This window comes from Melospiza georgiana, chromosome 3, assembly GCF_028018845.1.
Source record: "Melospiza georgiana isolate bMelGeo1 chromosome 3, bMelGeo1.pri, whole genome shotgun sequence".
NCBI classification, from domain to species: domain Eukaryota; kingdom Metazoa; phylum Chordata; class Aves; order Passeriformes; family Passerellidae; genus Melospiza; species Melospiza georgiana.
Window position 1 is genome coordinate 76163076 of NC_080432.1, and position 17133 is coordinate 76180208.

Below are 17133 nucleotides of genomic sequence, written 5' to 3' on the forward strand. Positions count from 1 at the left end.
CACTTAGAATGGTAACATGGAGGCCTTGACATCCTTCTAGCCCACCTGTATCTCTTCTGAGGGAGAACCCAAGCCGTGTATTCCTTCAGGCTGAGGCAGTGGTGGGAGTTGTGAGGTAGCAGGAGATGCTCCTCACCTTTCCTGGTGCGGCTGGCAGATGCTGTGTGCAGGTGGGACTCCGTTTGGAGTGGAGCCCTGCAGACACCTGCCCTGAATCAGATCCAACATGAGCGCCTGGAGGAGCCACTGATGCCTAAAAGTGAGATGATTATTCCATGACAACAAGTTCTTCGGGGATGTGTGTCTTCCCAGTGTGGCACTGAGAGATAAATCCTTTCTGCAAAGGAGTGAATCAGATACCTTAGTGGTGTTCAGCAGTGGAAAGCTGCTTTGAAGCAGCTGGGATCAACTTATTTTCTGCTGTGGGCATGCCTTGACAGAAATGTGGAGCTTCCCTACTTAGCGCCACAACTGGGTATCTCTTTCATTTCTTTATTATAAACTACTATTTCTTTGTTTTAATTTCTCCTTTCTTGTAGCAAAATCAATGTCACTTGAAAAAGAGATTTTGTATTTGTAAGTCTTGCTGAGAATATTTTCATATTGTAGCCCTGTGCAATTTCTGTATTTTCAAATATCTGCAGGATTAGGAAAAAATCATAGTGTACTTTAATCATAATCATGCCAAATCTATCTTTCTTTATATTATATTGTACTTATTGTTGGGAGTTTCAGATTCCCAAAGACACTTCTAATGAAATCAATTGCTGTCACAGGAAACAAACCAATGAGGAAAATGTTGTAGATGACTGTGCTGAATTCCAGTTGTGAAATTTATGAAGGAGATTATGGTTTACTGTGGTGCCAAGGAGACAGAGAACGAAGTCCATGGCCCAGATCCTTGCTAGTCCTGTGACCATGTTCCACGTTCCACTTAGCATCTAAGATTTTAAAGATAAACAGGACATAAGTAAAGTAAAAATGGAACAAAAACAAAATTCAGACTTCTATGACTGTTTTGCTCTTTGCAAAACTGGCACTGGCAGTACCACCAGGAGGGGAAGGGGATTACACCTGGGGAGCAGTGGGGAGCTGCAGGGGCACCATCCTTCTCTGTCGGCCACCTCACTGGGTGGGCCATGCAGAAAACTTCCTGCCAATGGCCCTTCCCTGGGACAGAGCTTTGCTCAGTTGGGTTTTCATAGGATCTGAGCAGCTGTGGTACTGGATGTAGCAACATATCAGAGGCTGAAGGTGCCCTTTAAGCTGGAGACAGAATCTTGCCATAGTAAAGGCTTCTGAACTCTCTCCCTTCTGCTAGAGAACTGATTTTAGAAAGCTGATATTTTGGACTCCTTAAGAGCATCAACTTAAGAGGTGCAAAAGAAATCAATAATCCTTGGAAAAAAAAAAAAAGAAAAAAAAAAGGGAGAAAGATTCTTAGAAAGACGACAAATAAAAGAGATTTTAAATAGAAGATTTTATCTGAAGGTAAAAGACATTTTTCCAGAAGCAGAAGTCATATGCAAACTGGGAAGCTTACACAGATCCTAAACCTAAACAAATTAGGCTTAAAATATAAATGAAGAGTTTGTAGAACAACTTGCTAAAGGCAAGTATAAAAGTTACTCATAAAACCTTAGACAAGAACTAGGAACTTTTGCAGAGCTGAGGGATTACCAAGGAGTAGGAGGACCACAAAAAAGGCCATGAAAGAGATGCTAATGCTACTCTTTCTTTGCAGTTTCTCTACCAAAGAGCTTGGAGACATTCATATCCATCCACTTTCTTCACAAAAATCAGATCTGCAGAGTTTTCCCATATTGAACGGCTTTAAGGAGGAAAAAAAAGATCATATAAAGAAAATGGATAATAAAATCAACTTGCCTGAGTCCTATTCACCTCTAAGTATCTTGAGAGGTCAGGTATTGAACAACTGTCCCACTAAATTTGAGGTAAATTTGCCATTCAAATACTTTTTGAACTCAGCCAAATGGAAAGGTGCAAAATCTTGAGAAGGGCTCCAGAGGATATTTGTATTTGAGACAATCCACTTAAAAATAACCTAAAAAATAGTATCACTTGGCATATGAATGACTCTGAACTAATACCAACCTGGCCTGCATCAGCAATAGTGTGGCCAGCAGCACTAGGGCATTGATTGTCTCCCTGTACTCAGCACTGGTGAGGCCACACCTCAAATTCTGTGTTCAATTCTGGGCCCCTCACTGCAAGAATTGAGATGCTGGAGTGTGTCCAGAGAAAGGCAATGGAGCTGGTAAAATTCTGGAGCACAAGTCCTGTGAGGAGTAGCTGAAGGAGCTGGAGTTATTCAGCCTAGAGGAAAGGAGGCTCGGGGGAGCCTCCTTATCATTCTCTACAACTGCCTGAAAGGAGGGTGTAGCCAGGTGGAGTTAGATCTGTTCTCTCAGGTAACAAGCAGTGGGATGACAGGAAAAGGTCTCAAGCTGCACCAGTAAGATTTAGATTAGACATCAGGAAAACTTTCTTCACCAAAAGGGTTGTTCAGCATTGGAAGAAGCTACCCAGGGAAGTGGTTGTGTCCCCATCCCTTGGAGGTGTTTAAAAGATGTGTAGATGTGGTGCTTAGGGACATAGTTTAGTGGTGCACTTGGCAGGGCTGGGTTAATGGCTGACTTGATGATCTCAAAGGTGTTTTCCAACCTAAATGATTCTGCGATCCTATTGTATGATTCTATGGTACAATTCTTATGAGGAAGCTGTGCCTCCTCCTGTCTCCTGGAGGCTTCATCAAGCTCCTCTGTATCTAAATGATCCAATTTATAAAAACTCTTATATTTCATTAATACTTCTGTCTAGGTTTTTCAGAAAAGAACTATGAAGACCTTTATAAGGAGTCTCAACTTGAGATTAAAAGGATTAATAACTACTTAAAGGCCCATCACAGGATATTAAAGAAAGTCATCCAGATTCAACTTCTGTCTCACAAAACAAGAAAATAATCACTGAATGAAATCCTTAGGCATTGTGTTTGAAACAAATAAAAAGAAGTACTTGTTCTATGCCACACATTCTTAAATGACACTTTGCCCACATAATCAGAAAACAAAAATCATAAATGGTTAAAAAGTGCAAATTATGGAAGAAATATTTATCAGGTGCAATTAAATGAAATATTAAAAGAAATATTTATCAGGTGCAAAAATTGAGATTCCCAGTTCTTTATATATATAAGAGGCCTCTAATAAATGACCCAAAACAACAAGGCTTATAATAGGCTACAGAAACAAAAAAGCAAGTGCATCATCTGTATCTCAGCTCCTTGCAGCTTTAATACCTGTCTTTTCTTGAGGAAAGCTCAGACTCTGGAGACATTCAGAAATCTTCTCAGAGAGAACGTTAATTGGGAAAGGTGCATACTAGGAATACTACTTTTTAAAATGTACTTATTTACTAATATTTCCATTAAAATACCAGCAGCATGAGCAGTGCATGCTCCCTCCCTAATTTGCACAGCACACTTACTCTAAATGACAGATCTTGTTCTTGTTACCATCATACCCTCACATTGATCCAAAGCAGGACACGGCCTCCAGCGTGCTGGCTTCCAGCAACTGGCCTCTGAATTAGCACAAAGCAAGAGTGAACTCCACAGACGTTGAAAGGAACTGTGAAGCAAAAATCGAGCTTCTGAGATTGATTACATGCATGCATCCAAATACATGGAAACTGTCGGCTGTGATACAGCATTAAGCATCATGCCTTGCTGCGACCTCGAACAGAACTGACAGCTCTAAATGCACTAACAGTTAAAGCACTCTGAAGAGAAGGGAGAAGATTACATTGCCCAGAGGATCTGCTGCTGAAATGTGTGTTTGCATCAGAATGACAAAGCCAGGGTTTGACCAGAGATGCTGCTTTTTCAGCCCAGAGTTGGCCCTGACAGGTTGCATGTGCAATGTGCTTTGCAGATATCCAGTTCCTGCCTCCTGCCCCTCTTCATGTCCAGGCTTGCACATGAATTCATAAAAGCCTTAGAGGATTTAAATAGTCTGGTTACAAAATTGCATTGAAACATAGATACTGATGCAAATTGTACAGCCTGTTGGCACTGCATGAATCACGCCAGGCCTAGAAAGAGTCTACATTAATTCCAAGTGTATTTCCATTTCCAAACTGTTCTCTTTTCATATTCATATTGTGTGTTGCCTTCATTTGGATTATTTTCTTTCTTTTTTTTTTAGTTTTCTTTTGCATCTGTTAATGTTTTTGCCAAGTCTCTGTATACATAGCTAATTTCCAAAGTTTCCCTCATCCTGTTCTGTGTTTGATCTCCAGTTCTTCCAAAGAAATATATACAATGGCAATCAGAAATTGAGATAAAGAAGTATCTCTTGAACTAGTTGTTACAAACAAATCCCTATTATAAACAGAACCAAAAGAATAAGGAAAGGATCTTTCCCACTATAAAGTTGGTGTTTTGCATCCCAGATATACACACAGTGGATTGGAGTCCTACGATTTTGGTCACCCTTACTTCTTTTGTATGAAAAGTTTATGCTACCCTTTGAAGGCTGTTTCTGGTTTCCAAGGGAAGGGGAGCAGCCGCCAAGTCACTGCCCTGGGGAACACAGGCACACAGGCAGCCTCACCAACAGCACATGCACCATGCCATTGACAGCCGTCTGCTCTTCAAAGGATGGAGAAGAAGGAAGCCCAGTCTGGCTGGGCTGGTGACACTGCCACCGAGCAGGCACCTCGCTGAGATGGCTGGTGTGAAGCATGGCCATGTTCAGGAGATGCATTTGAGAGGGGCTATAAAACACCTGCCATTCGGAATCTGCATTTACAAAGTCAGACATAACTTTGGTGAACCTGATGCCTGTGGGGATTAATGGGCAAGACACGCAGCTCTGTGTGCTGCAGCAGCTGCCATGAAGTCACGACACTGTTGTTCGATGTTAGCTTCTAAAAATTACAGAAGCACTTGTAACAAATACAGTTGTTCATAAATCCCTGGAATAGCCTGCTGGGTGAAAAGTTCATTAAAAGTCACATTCAATTAACAAATGACTGTCACAGCCAGATGTGTATATCCTGAGGTACAGTTTAATATATGTCAGACACAGGCAAAATGACAGGCTAAATGATGATTAATGCTTAACTGACAATTTCACAAAGCATCACACTAAGTAAAGGAATGCCTCTGAAATCAACAGCCTAATTTACACAGCGCCAGCTAACTCAGGTGAAAGCATGAAATAAGGAAAAATAGATGATATCCAAAAAATGAAGGAGAAATGCAATGTGCTTGCAGTCATTCCCCAGTCTATATTTCTGTTTCACCCAGCTGGGGATGCAACATTTCCCTTTCAGGTCAATAATTAGAGAAAGATTTTGTTTGAAGTAATGAACCAAAGCAACAGAGCTGTAAGTACATTTCCCAAAAGACAAAAAAATGCAAGGTAGGGTGTCAAATGTGACTGGACTTCTGGAGAGAAGCAGTGTCACACAGAGGCTCAGAAGACCCAAAGTGGATATGTTCATGAGCCTTTCCAGAGCTTTGTGAAACATCCTCCAGGCCTGACACATATTATTGCGATGTTACAACAGAAAGACAGGCAGCTGAGACTGTGCTTTCATTATCTGAATGTGCTGGTAACAACATTGAGTTAAGGATTTCTTCTGCCTACTTCACAGATGGTCACTTTTAGCTCCATGAAAAGGTGCATCACTTCCCATGGGCTCATGCTGGATCCAGGAGCAGCAAATGGAGCATAGGGTGGGCCACAGGCATTAGTGAATATTGCCAGAGGCTTATCAGGAAAGCATGGTCTCCACTTAAGCTCTGCTCCACTGCAACCATCAACATGTGCTTAATTGCATGGGTCAAGACCTGGGCTGACTTGGCAGAGCTGTGTGTCACCAGCTGGCGTGTGTTCAGACATGGTTGTGCTGGGGTGGCATCCAGTTTATGCATCATCATTTAGAGAGAAGACACTGACTCCTTTTGTCACACAGATCCAAGTTCCTAGTGCAACTGAAGCAGTGCAGAAAGGTTGTCAGGCCATTACCTGTGCCCTAATAGCTGAGTTTAGCAGCATGAGGCACAGAAAAGGCACAATGCAGGCACTAGGAAATTTCTGTCTGTTGGCTTTATAGCAGTGAGGAAAACAATCAAAATTGTTCTTGTTTTGTGAAATAGTTTCTTAACCATCTCTAGTGTTCATGATTTTGTCTTGTCTATTCAGTGACCCCTGAACTTCTGGTGATGACAGAAATTTCATAGCAAGTTAGTTCAGTTGGAAGATTCACACAGTTCCTGATCTCTGGGGTTAGAAGACATTTACTTGTGTGGCTGTCTGGAAGGTGTTTCTTTACAACTAAGGTCAGTTCAGTCTCTCAGAGCTGCTAACACTGGCTGCTGCAGTAATCTCAGAAACTGTATGAATTCCTGGGCTGAACTTTTTCACTTTTTCTGAGCTATCTGTCATTTGCACACCACAGCAGATAGACAAAAGGATCATATGGGATGGGGATATGAACCAGTTGCAGGTAGAAATGTTGGGAAATTTTCCTACCAGGAGCAGTTTTGTCAAATGCCCAGAATAAACTGTAGTTACTGGGAGAAAGTGCTAAAAAGGCAGTAAACTGAGAAAAAAAAAATAAGAGAAAGAAAAATAGTTGCATATGAAGAATAATTTTCAGTTTTCACAGTCTGCAAGGTTCACAGCATTCCTCTTGTTCATTTGTTTATGTCATAGATATACAGGCTGCAGTGACATCTCTGAGGTCTTCTCATGTTATTTATAATGTCCTTGATACTTCTGTAAGTGTTTTACAATATTATTGCCTCAGATTTATTTTTTTTAAGTAAAACAAATAATAAATTCTCTTTTAGCTCTGGGAATTGACCTAGGAGAACTGCTCCTTTCAGATGGCAGTCCCAGCTAAACATGTGGCGTGTTAAGGTACTCAGCTTACCTTGGTCGTCTGGACAAAGCCAGGCTGATGCTCAGACTTCTGTTAAGTAGTGAGCAGTGTGTAAAGGAGCTGGAGCTTTCAAAGGGACAGGAACATGACTCTCAGTGGTTGCAACAGCTGGAAGAGCAACCAAGCACCGAGATGCATCAGTGACAAATGAAACACGAATCAGTAGACAGACAAAAGACAAAAGAAATAGCACTGGGGAGAATTAAGTGCATGTCATCACAAGGTGATTGGAGAACTGGTATTACAGGCTTCTAAGCACATCACTAGCTATTAATTTGGTGTTAGCTGTCATTTAAATTTAGTATCTGAGTAATCTGGACTAAAAAGTTCCAGTTATAGAAGACACTAAATGCAAGTAATTTGGACTAAAATAAATCAGACAATAGAGTGGACTTGAATCTGAATTTCCACTTCAGATGTAAGGATCATTATGTTAAGAATGATGTAAGCAGTAATAAGCTTGCTTTTTGTCTTCCTGGGAGGTACTGATTTCATGGCTGGTTGAGAGAAGTCTCCAGGGAGAGAACACGTGGATACTGAGATACTGAAAAGCAAAAAAATAAATTGCCAAGAGGGGTGAAAGGACTTTTTGTCTTAGAAAAAAAAAAGAAAAAAAAAAAAAAAGAAAAAGGACAAGAGAAGATGAAAGAACCTCTCAGAATGAATCAGCTCCTTGGAGTGCATCAAGTTAGCTTTACAAAACAGACTGTTTCTACATATTCACCATTCAGGAACCTTCAGTGATTCAGTGAATTAATTTCTTTCAGGAAGTTTCTCAGAAGTGCCTCACCAACATTACTGGAGAATTAATCTTTATAATTCAGTTGTCAAGCAGTGTGACTGATCACCTGTAGTCTAATTCTTGCTCCCTCATTAAATGGTCTGTGTTTCAAAAATACATTTTCTCCTAAAAAAATCATCACCTAGTCACAAAATTAATCTCAAATTTAAGCAGCCTTGAAGATCAAAGTTCTTAACTTTGTGTTTATTAGTCTCAGGAGGTGAACATGTCTAGGGCATAGACAATGGATTTGAAGATACAGGCTGACCCTCTTAAATAACCTTGTATAAGATTATCCAGGCTCTTGTAAGATGGGAGTATTAAGAAATCAGAAAATATTTAAGATCTTTAAGAGAATGATGGATTTGGAGATCCAAAGTATCATACCAGGTAATGAGACTGTAGGGAAAGAGATTAAGGATGAAAATACCTGAGATTTGATCAGTTCTGAGGTAGGCAGTTTGAGCTAGAATCTATCCAACAGAAAAACCACCAGTAAAGGGTTGGGGAGAGATAAGAAGTTTTAGAAAGCAGAACAGAGATATGTCTCCCTTGGTGGCAATTAAAATGGGAACCTTTCCAACCAAAACTACCAAACAGTTGCAAGAAGAAATCATATTCATTGTCCTTATGCAGAGCCACTGAACAGGCCTATCTCCAATTTATTCATACATTATTGGGCTGCCAGAGCAGCACCTCCATTCGCAGGCTCTCCAGGATGGTGAGAACAGCTGCAGTGATTCACACAAAAGTTTGATGACTACAGAAATCGTGCATGCAGTCTTTCCGTAACTCACACTTACAATGAAGTTCCTTCCTACCACAATAATTTAGCAACTGTAAAGGGCTTGGTTACTGTAGAATGCTAAATTTTCAAACCATCACTATGCAGGGGACACACAGCCTGAGGGTTTTTTCCACTTTCATAATCCCTGAAAGACACATTTCCTCTAATTGTCCACTAGAAAATATTATTTCCTTTTCAGATTTGTAGACGTACCATGGGACAGTTTACAATGTGCAGAGATGGCTGGTCTTCTACATTAAGTAACCATATTATTTGAGGGGCTGGCACTGAAAAGTTCATTTGCTATATTGTCTAGAGTTTATGCAATGTTTACTCACTTGAATGTGATTTTAAATTTAATAGAGCTGCTACTATAATTAAGTCTTCACACAGAGGACAGACAATGTGGTTCTTGCTACATGGGAAGTGCTAAATATAGACTTATATATTTTTTCTGGTTTGGTTTCATGCAAGAGAACCAAGAATTTCCTCTGCTACACTACAGATGTGAAATATGCAGCAAAAATATATTTCCCAACCAGAAAAACTGACATTTTCTTTTCAGTTTGTGTGTGGGGGGGTGTTTGGGGTTTTTTTTTTAGTTTAGTTAATTTAGAACAATACAACTTGATCATGAGAGAATAATGCCTGGAATTGGAATGTGAAAATAACAAAAGGAAAAAATGCTTTTCATTGAAACACTGAAATGCAATTAAAAAAAAAAAATTCCAAACTTTAGTTTTAATTAACACCTAATTAAGTACAGCTCCACATCCAAAACAAAGTATGACATCTTATTCTGAAAAATCTAAATGGCAAGATATAACTTCTATAGGGGTTTTCTCCATTTTAAGGATTTTCTAAGGATGCTTAAATGCACATGAACCTCTTAATTATTTTGCTCTTAAGCATTATCTGGATAACCAGGTTATATGACAGATATCAGGAGCAAAAACTAAAATATAAGTTATCAAACATAAACAGTTTGAAGGTGAAACTACCTTAGACTTGATTGTTCCAATGCACATTTTTGTTGTGGTCAGTTCTCCTTCAAATTCATTCTATTCTTACTTCATCTAGGTTTTCTTTCTCCCCTAGATCACACAGGGCAAATTGAGGAGGCGTTGCTGCTTTAAGACTCCCTTCCACAAAATCCCCATGAGATGGTCACAGATGTGCCAGCGTAGGAGTACAATGGATCTATAGTTTGCTCCCTTTTTTTCACCCCTGGAGCATGAAACTTTCTGGGACTGGTCTTTTCCCTTTCCTGCAGTCATCTTTAAGAGCTCCACTTTTTCTGCTAATGGCACATCTAGTCTTGACATGAGAATGACAGAGTGATCCACAAAATGGTGCCAGCCTTCCCAGCTCTTCTGCACTTTCTATCTGTTGTGTTTGCTTTAGGAAATGTGCATAAAGACTTGTATAAACATGAGTTCCAGCATTTATACTATTGCATATGAAAATACCTGCTACTACATGGAATGCTAGGAATGTTACCTGGGGATCAGGACAGCATCTGTCACTAGCAAAGCTGACAAGGATAAAAACATAACACTGTAAATTCAATTTATAAGCATGGTATAATGGAAAATAGTCATTATAGGTTTAATGTACTCTTTTTGCACTAATGTCTGTGTTTTATATGCAGAGATATATGCTGCATATTTATAGGCCCAAATTACATCACACACATTTGGACACCAGGCTGTGCCTGCTCAGATGTGCAAATCCAGATTCATCCCATCCCCATCCCTGGAAGTGTTCAAGGCTAGGCTAGATGGAGCTCTGAGCAATCTGGTCTACTGAAAGGTATCCCTGTCCATGGCAGGGAGGTCGGGCTAGAGGATATTTACGGTCTCTTCCAGCTCAAAGTGTTCCATGATTCACTCCAATTCACTGATTGTGCCCTTGTAGGCGCTCTTCACTTTCATTCTCTACCATCTATGTTAGGATATACAGGCAGGAGAGAGATTGTCTGCCTTCTGAAACATGTCTCCAGTCCTGAAACTTGGGGTCCCATCACCAATAGCCCAAAGCCCTCTGCCCCAAGTCTCCATCTTTAAATCAAAAAGAAAAACACTGGTGGGTTAGCCACCATCTGCTCACTGACCACGGAGGGTCGGGGAGCTTGGGGAACCAGATGTTTATCTCAGGCACATCATTTAAGAAAGCATTGGGAAAGCTTTAGAGTTGCCTTCTATTTGGTATATTGCAAGAGATAGATGAGGGCATCCCTGGGCCTATAATTTACCCCAGATGATGAACACTGGATAGTGACCTTTAATCCAGCACTATCTTGACCACTACACTTGGGCCTTTCTCTTTGACCATCCTCACTGTCCTAAAACTGTACCTGACCTCCTTCAGGCCTGTTATATCATCTGCCTCACTTGACACAATGCTGTCACAGATTTTACCACTTCAGAAAGAAGACAAATTCTATTTTATTCCTTTTCTTGGAGCACTGAAATTTAAGTCTGCCTCTGTTGTTGGGTAGCTTGGAGCTGGCTCTTCTAACCTCAATTTCAAGTGGGTAGGCAAGAACATTTTTATCCTCAAGCTCTGGTTCACTGCTCAGAGCTGGCAGAAAATCTCACTGCCTTTTTTACTAGACCTTGCATGCCCACCTGAAATAGGTTTGCTGCAAGGAGATAGGAAGTTTCTGTCTTGGCTAAAGTCCTAGAGTCAAAATTAGGAGTTAATCTAGTTCAGCATTTGGAAGGTTCATGTCAGGATAGATGTGAAAACAGTATGGCTGCTTGTGCAAGACAAATGAGAGTGCAAAGAGGAGCTGGCAGAAAGTGTCTATTAAAAAAAGAAAATTACTGAGAGTCCTGTGTTTCTCATAACAAACCTCAACATGCTGTGTACTGAAGAAGATGTGTGCAACAAAACCTTGCTGTGCTTGTATAATCTCACTGGCACAGAGAAGAAATCAGTGCTGAGCATATTCCAAAGCAGTCTCAGAAATAACAATGCTTCTGAATGCTTCCTCTAGCTTTTCTATCATTGCTACTAAGTGGCTGCTCCAATACCACTACTCCAGTGCAGAACACCATGAATTATGAAATTCAGATTTAGCAGATTTAAAAACTGTTCCAGAAACCAACCTGTCAAGCCAGAGAAGAAAAATGGCAGAAGTATGTTTTTGTTGACCAGTGTGTGGTTTTTTACTTTCATGGTATTAAATCAGTTTAACTTTGGTTTCTGCAAAATAACTAAGTTGTCCATCTTCACAAATAAGCAAGTGTTGAAAGAGAATTTTGGATCTAAACATTCTCTCAAGATTGTTGTTTTTTTTTTTTTCTTTGAAGTAAGGACTCCAAATTATGCATGATTGGCCAGAGTGATCTGCTAGCAGGAGATCCAGAGAACCAGACAGTTCAGCTGAAGTTAACAGGACTGCAGAGGAATTTTTAACATATTAATTTATATTGCTGAAAACATTGATTCTTCTTCTCCCTGTTTAAAAACTGGTTCCATATGAAGTCAAAGTATTCTGAAAATAAACTCTGATTTACTTCCTTGAATGCTCCTTGATCAGTATATCCATGGTGTGTTTTACTATTAGGCTATATTTGCACACAGGCAATTTGTTCCACTCCAAAAAATAGCAGCAAACTGTTGTTGCTTGCCAAGAGATCATTGCGACAGCTTAACAGATTGAGAGAGCAATTTGCCCATTTGGTACACAGACATAAATCTTTACACCTAACAGCTTTGTTTTAGGGCCAGCACTGCTTGCTCTTACACCTGAACCTGCCTCCAACACATGTATGGTCGCGCTGGGAGAGAAGAAGCAGTGAGGGAGAACACTTGGATTTACAAATGTTGACTTGAAGAGTGTTGCTCTCTTAAGTGAGTTTACACGGATGCAGAGCTCATGCTGTCATCCAAACTTTTTATATTCAGTCCTCCGGTGCTTGTGGCTGTGCGAGCCATACATGTCCAAATTCCAGCTTCGCCTTCCCCACACAAGTGCAGCTCTTTGGTTGAAGGATTATGGCCAACTTGTGCCCCTCATTGGTCTCTCAGGATTCTGCAGAGAAGGGATCTTGGTACAACTTAGCAAACTGCACGTACCACGTTCCTTTCTCCAAAATCTTCTAAAAACAAGAGCAATGACAGATTTCAGCACTGCCCACCCCCTCCCCCCCTATATGCTCAGAGGGCTAGAGCATCTCTCCTACAAAGACAGGCTGAGAGAGCTGGGCTTGTTCAGCCTAGAGAAGAGAAGGCATCAAGGAGACATAATGAGGTCCTTTCACTTAAAGGAAGCTTATAAAAAGAAGGGAGAGGGACGTTTTATATGGGCAGATAGTGACAGGACAAAGTCAATGGTTTTAAATGGAAAGGCAGCAGTTTTAGGTTAGATGTTAGGAAGAAATTCTTTACTCAGAAGAGCCTAAACAGGCTGCACAGAGAAGCTGGGGATGCCCATTCCCTGGAAGTGTTCAAGGCCAGGTTGAATGGGGCTTTGAGCAATCTGTCTAGTGGAAACTGTCACTGCCCATGGTAGGGGGCTTGGAACTAGATGATCTTTAAGGTCCCTTCCAACCCCAGCCTTCCTATGGTTCTATGTGAAAATTATTGCTCAATTTTTGACTAAAATTATTAAGTTACAAAAGGAAGAGTCCTTTTATCATTAAAAAAAACCCTACATAGTTGCTACAACTCAGTGCACAGTAAGACACTCAGCTAAGAGTTCAGCACTAGGTCAGGGTAAGCATCCTCTTGCCCAGCATTATGTCCCTGAACAAGACCAATAGCAAATGCTTCAGGAAAGAGTGTAGCTGAAGGACAAGCAGGTGGTGACAGCCTTGCCATTCCAGTTCCAGCAATTACCATTTTAAGGATTTTCTGAATAGAGATTGGAGCTGGACAATTATGCTTAATAGCCCTTGATGGATTTTGCTAGTAGCTATTAATCGAAAAGGGAGCCTCTTTTGTCATTTTGTGACTGATTAGTTGCTTTGAAAGCCCTTAGTGAGGACCTTGTGTAAGGCTTTTTTAGAAATCTAGGTAACTGCAGAAGCCAAATCACCTTTATTCATACATTCACTAACGTTTTGAAATAATGCTATTAGGTTTCTGCAGCACGTGTTCTCAGAGGGGTAAGTTGTGCAGGTGCCTCAAGAGCCTTTGTGGCACTACATTTGTTGCTCCATTTTCTGGGACAACAGCCAGTTAAATAACAGCTAGCGGTTCAACATGTTCACATTTTAATTTGTTCAGAATAGATGGTAAACTGCATCTGATCCCATCAGTGTTATTAATGTCTTCAAAATTGGCCACAATGCCCAAAATATCAAAATGATTACAGCAGAATGATCCCTAAGTTCCTGCTTTCTTGTTCCAGCAAAATGCTTTTATGGAGCAAATACTAAAATCCTACATCTTTAGTTCCTCATGATTACCTTTTAAGAAGATCAGAACCTCTGTATTGCTGCTCCTGACTGGCAAACTTTATTCTTAGCCAAAACTCATAATTGAGTGTAATAAGTCTTCACTGCCTTTAAGAATGAAAGGAAGGCCATTGATAAAACAGATCACTAACAGCTAGTGTGAATCAATGTAGCTCAAATAATATCCCTGCAGATGTATAAAATTAAAAAATTATATTATCTTCTCTTTAAATACATAAATGTTCCCCAGTGGTTCTGCTGGATGACTGGCTGGTTGGATGGACGAATGGATGTATTTTAAGGGTTATTAAAAAAAGAAACTTATTTCAGTAATCAATTTGCTTCTGATCTTGGCCACCTGGGAACACACTGGCTCATGCCCAGCTGACTGTCAACCAGCATCCCCAGGTCCTTTTCCACCAGGCAGTTCTCCAGCCACTCTTCCCCCAGGCTGTAGCGCCGTGTGGGGTTGTGACCCAGGTGTGGAACCCAACACTTTGTCTTATTGAACCTCATCCCATTGGATGTGGCCCATCGATCCAGCCTGTCCGGATCCCTCTGCAGAGCCATCCTGCCCTCCACTAGATCAAGATTCCCCCCCAGCTGTGTCACCTGCAAACTAAGTGAGGGACTACTCAATCCCCTCGTCCCTATCGTTGATGAAGATATTAAACAGGACTGGCCTGTTATAGGTGGATAATGAGATGATTTGCTCTCACAATTAAAAGATAACTATTGTGTGAATATTAAGAAAAGCTTTAGTGATGTATAGTTATGTTATTGTAGTTTAGATGTCCTCTGTTCTCCCCACAGTTCCCTCTCCCCTCCCTGTATTGTTGTCTAGGTCACATAAAAAGAAGGTCTGCACATGTGTCCCTTACCTGGGGCATTTGGGAATGGAAAAGCTTGTTGCTTAGAGGGTGTGGCATGGCAACACCTGATCTCCAATCCAGTTACAAGAAAGCAGTCTCCACAGATAAATGGCAAAGAAGAGCTGACTGACAGACCTTGGGAAGGGCCAGGGCTGGATGATACAACCCCCAGGGGTATAGAAGACTGAGCAGCCATCTTGAAGATGAACTGGCTGTGTGGTATGTGCAAGGGGCAGATCCCAGTGCTGTAGCTTTTTCCTTATGTAGTCCTTTGTTGTATTTTTGTTAAGGTTTAATAAGCCTTTCTAAATTTTTGAAGTGAGCAGTTGTTTCTTACAGGCCCCAGCCCTGAGCTGGGGGGGACACCACTTGTGGCCAGCCTCCCTCCAAACTCATGCTGAAGGCTGCCTGCAGCACAGCCACTGCGAGGATTCTCTTTGGAGACTGACTGGAACCTGCCTAATGCCCTGCCAGCCAGGCATCCTCAGGTACTCTGGGATGAACCTCCCAATGCACAAGGCAGGGTGATTCTGAAGAATACAGATGGATTCTAAATTCTTGCTGGCTGATGAAAAATAAGGGTAATAAATCATTCCTTGATGAATTCAATTTGTTTCTTTAGACTTATGCCCAGGATAACGAATGCAAACACAAAGCTTCTCATGGCTGGACCAGTAGGGAAGGTGGAATTAGACTGAAAGTTGTCAGTATTGGGTTTTAAAGGCATCCATCACACCCTGTTACAATGCTAGCAGCAGTCTCCAAAATGCCAATTATTTAGAAACACTGAACCATACTATTCTATACAAATTGAAGGGGGCTTATTTTATTACAAATATTTCTGTATTTTCCAATTAAGAATATAGCATTATATAGTGATGTGAGACTGTCTTGTTAATTTACCCTCAGAGTGCATTTATTCCAGGCACACAATAACATTAACAGAGTAGAAATTAGTTTTCCTCTCTCACTTGCAATGATTGTGATAGGCCTTAACAGGAACGTTAATAACAATCTTGACCCAAGCTGCATCTAATCTTCTGCTGCTATAAATGGAGTGACAGCAATTTGCACAATCTGATGATATTTTGTTCTTTGCTTCATGGCAGTAGCTGTATAAAACAATTTCAGATTATCCACTCTTTTCTAAAGAAGGATTAAATCCATATATATTTAAAAAAATAAAAGTTGTTAATCAATTTCTACTCAGTGATGTATTTTTCAGGATGATAAAACATCATTTTAGAAGCATACCTGATAATGCTTTACCATTTAAATCCATTGCATTGTTTGATTTTGATCTACATAAACAGGTATTAGAAGAAAAAAATTACAAAATCCACAGAGTTGTAAGAGGGAGATAAGAGGAACATTTATTCTATACTCCTATCTATTTGAATCTATTAGATTTATATCTAGGTCAGTCCTTGAATAATATAGTCTCTGAATTCCATTAACTTTCTGATAGCTCTATTACAAGCCCTTACATAGTCTATCAGAAATAAGAATTTTATTCTTTCGTGTTCCACTTCTCTCTCACAATAGAGATCAAAACCTGGGTATTACAATCTGTTGTCACAGACATTATTTCAATATTACTTTTCATTTAGAGGATCAAGAGGGGAAAAAAGGGGTGAGTTTTGTAGATTTCCCTTAAAAATGACATAAATTAAGTGAAATGTAGAATCGTACTGCGTGTACAGATTCATTCCAGAAAATACACCCTCGCAGAGTATTTTTCTGTGCACATTGTTGAGATAAAAACACATCATCTCATTGCCGATTTCCACTTGAGCGCTGCCAGGAGAGATTTCAATTCTTTAAGTTGCACTGCCCTCTAGGGGAAAGGATCTTCGGCTGTCGCTGGGCGAGAACAAAAGCCACCCTGGCTTTTCTCCTTCCAAGGCTGAACACTTTGCTTCCTCCAAATGCTACGCACAGAGATGAGCTTTGTACAGTACAGCCGCGTTTTACTTGCATTTTTATTCCCTTACATGTTCTGTTTGTGTGAGTGATGCCTTGCCCGAAGCATAAACCTGTTTAAGTAGTGAATCTTGCCCTGTGGAGCTCACCCTTCCTCTCAGTGGTCTGGGGACACAGACTCGGGGGACAAAATGGTTACCAGGGTTTTTCTGCTGGAGGTTAAATCTTGTGTGGCTGTGTTTGGGATCCTCCACAAGGCAGCTCTGGGCTCCCTGCAGATCTGGGGTGCACTGAAGGAGCTGATCACGGTTGCTTGTGCAGACCATGAAACTGAAAGGTGGTCTCTAGTTTGGAAAAATTATCATTTTCCAACAAACACCTGACAAA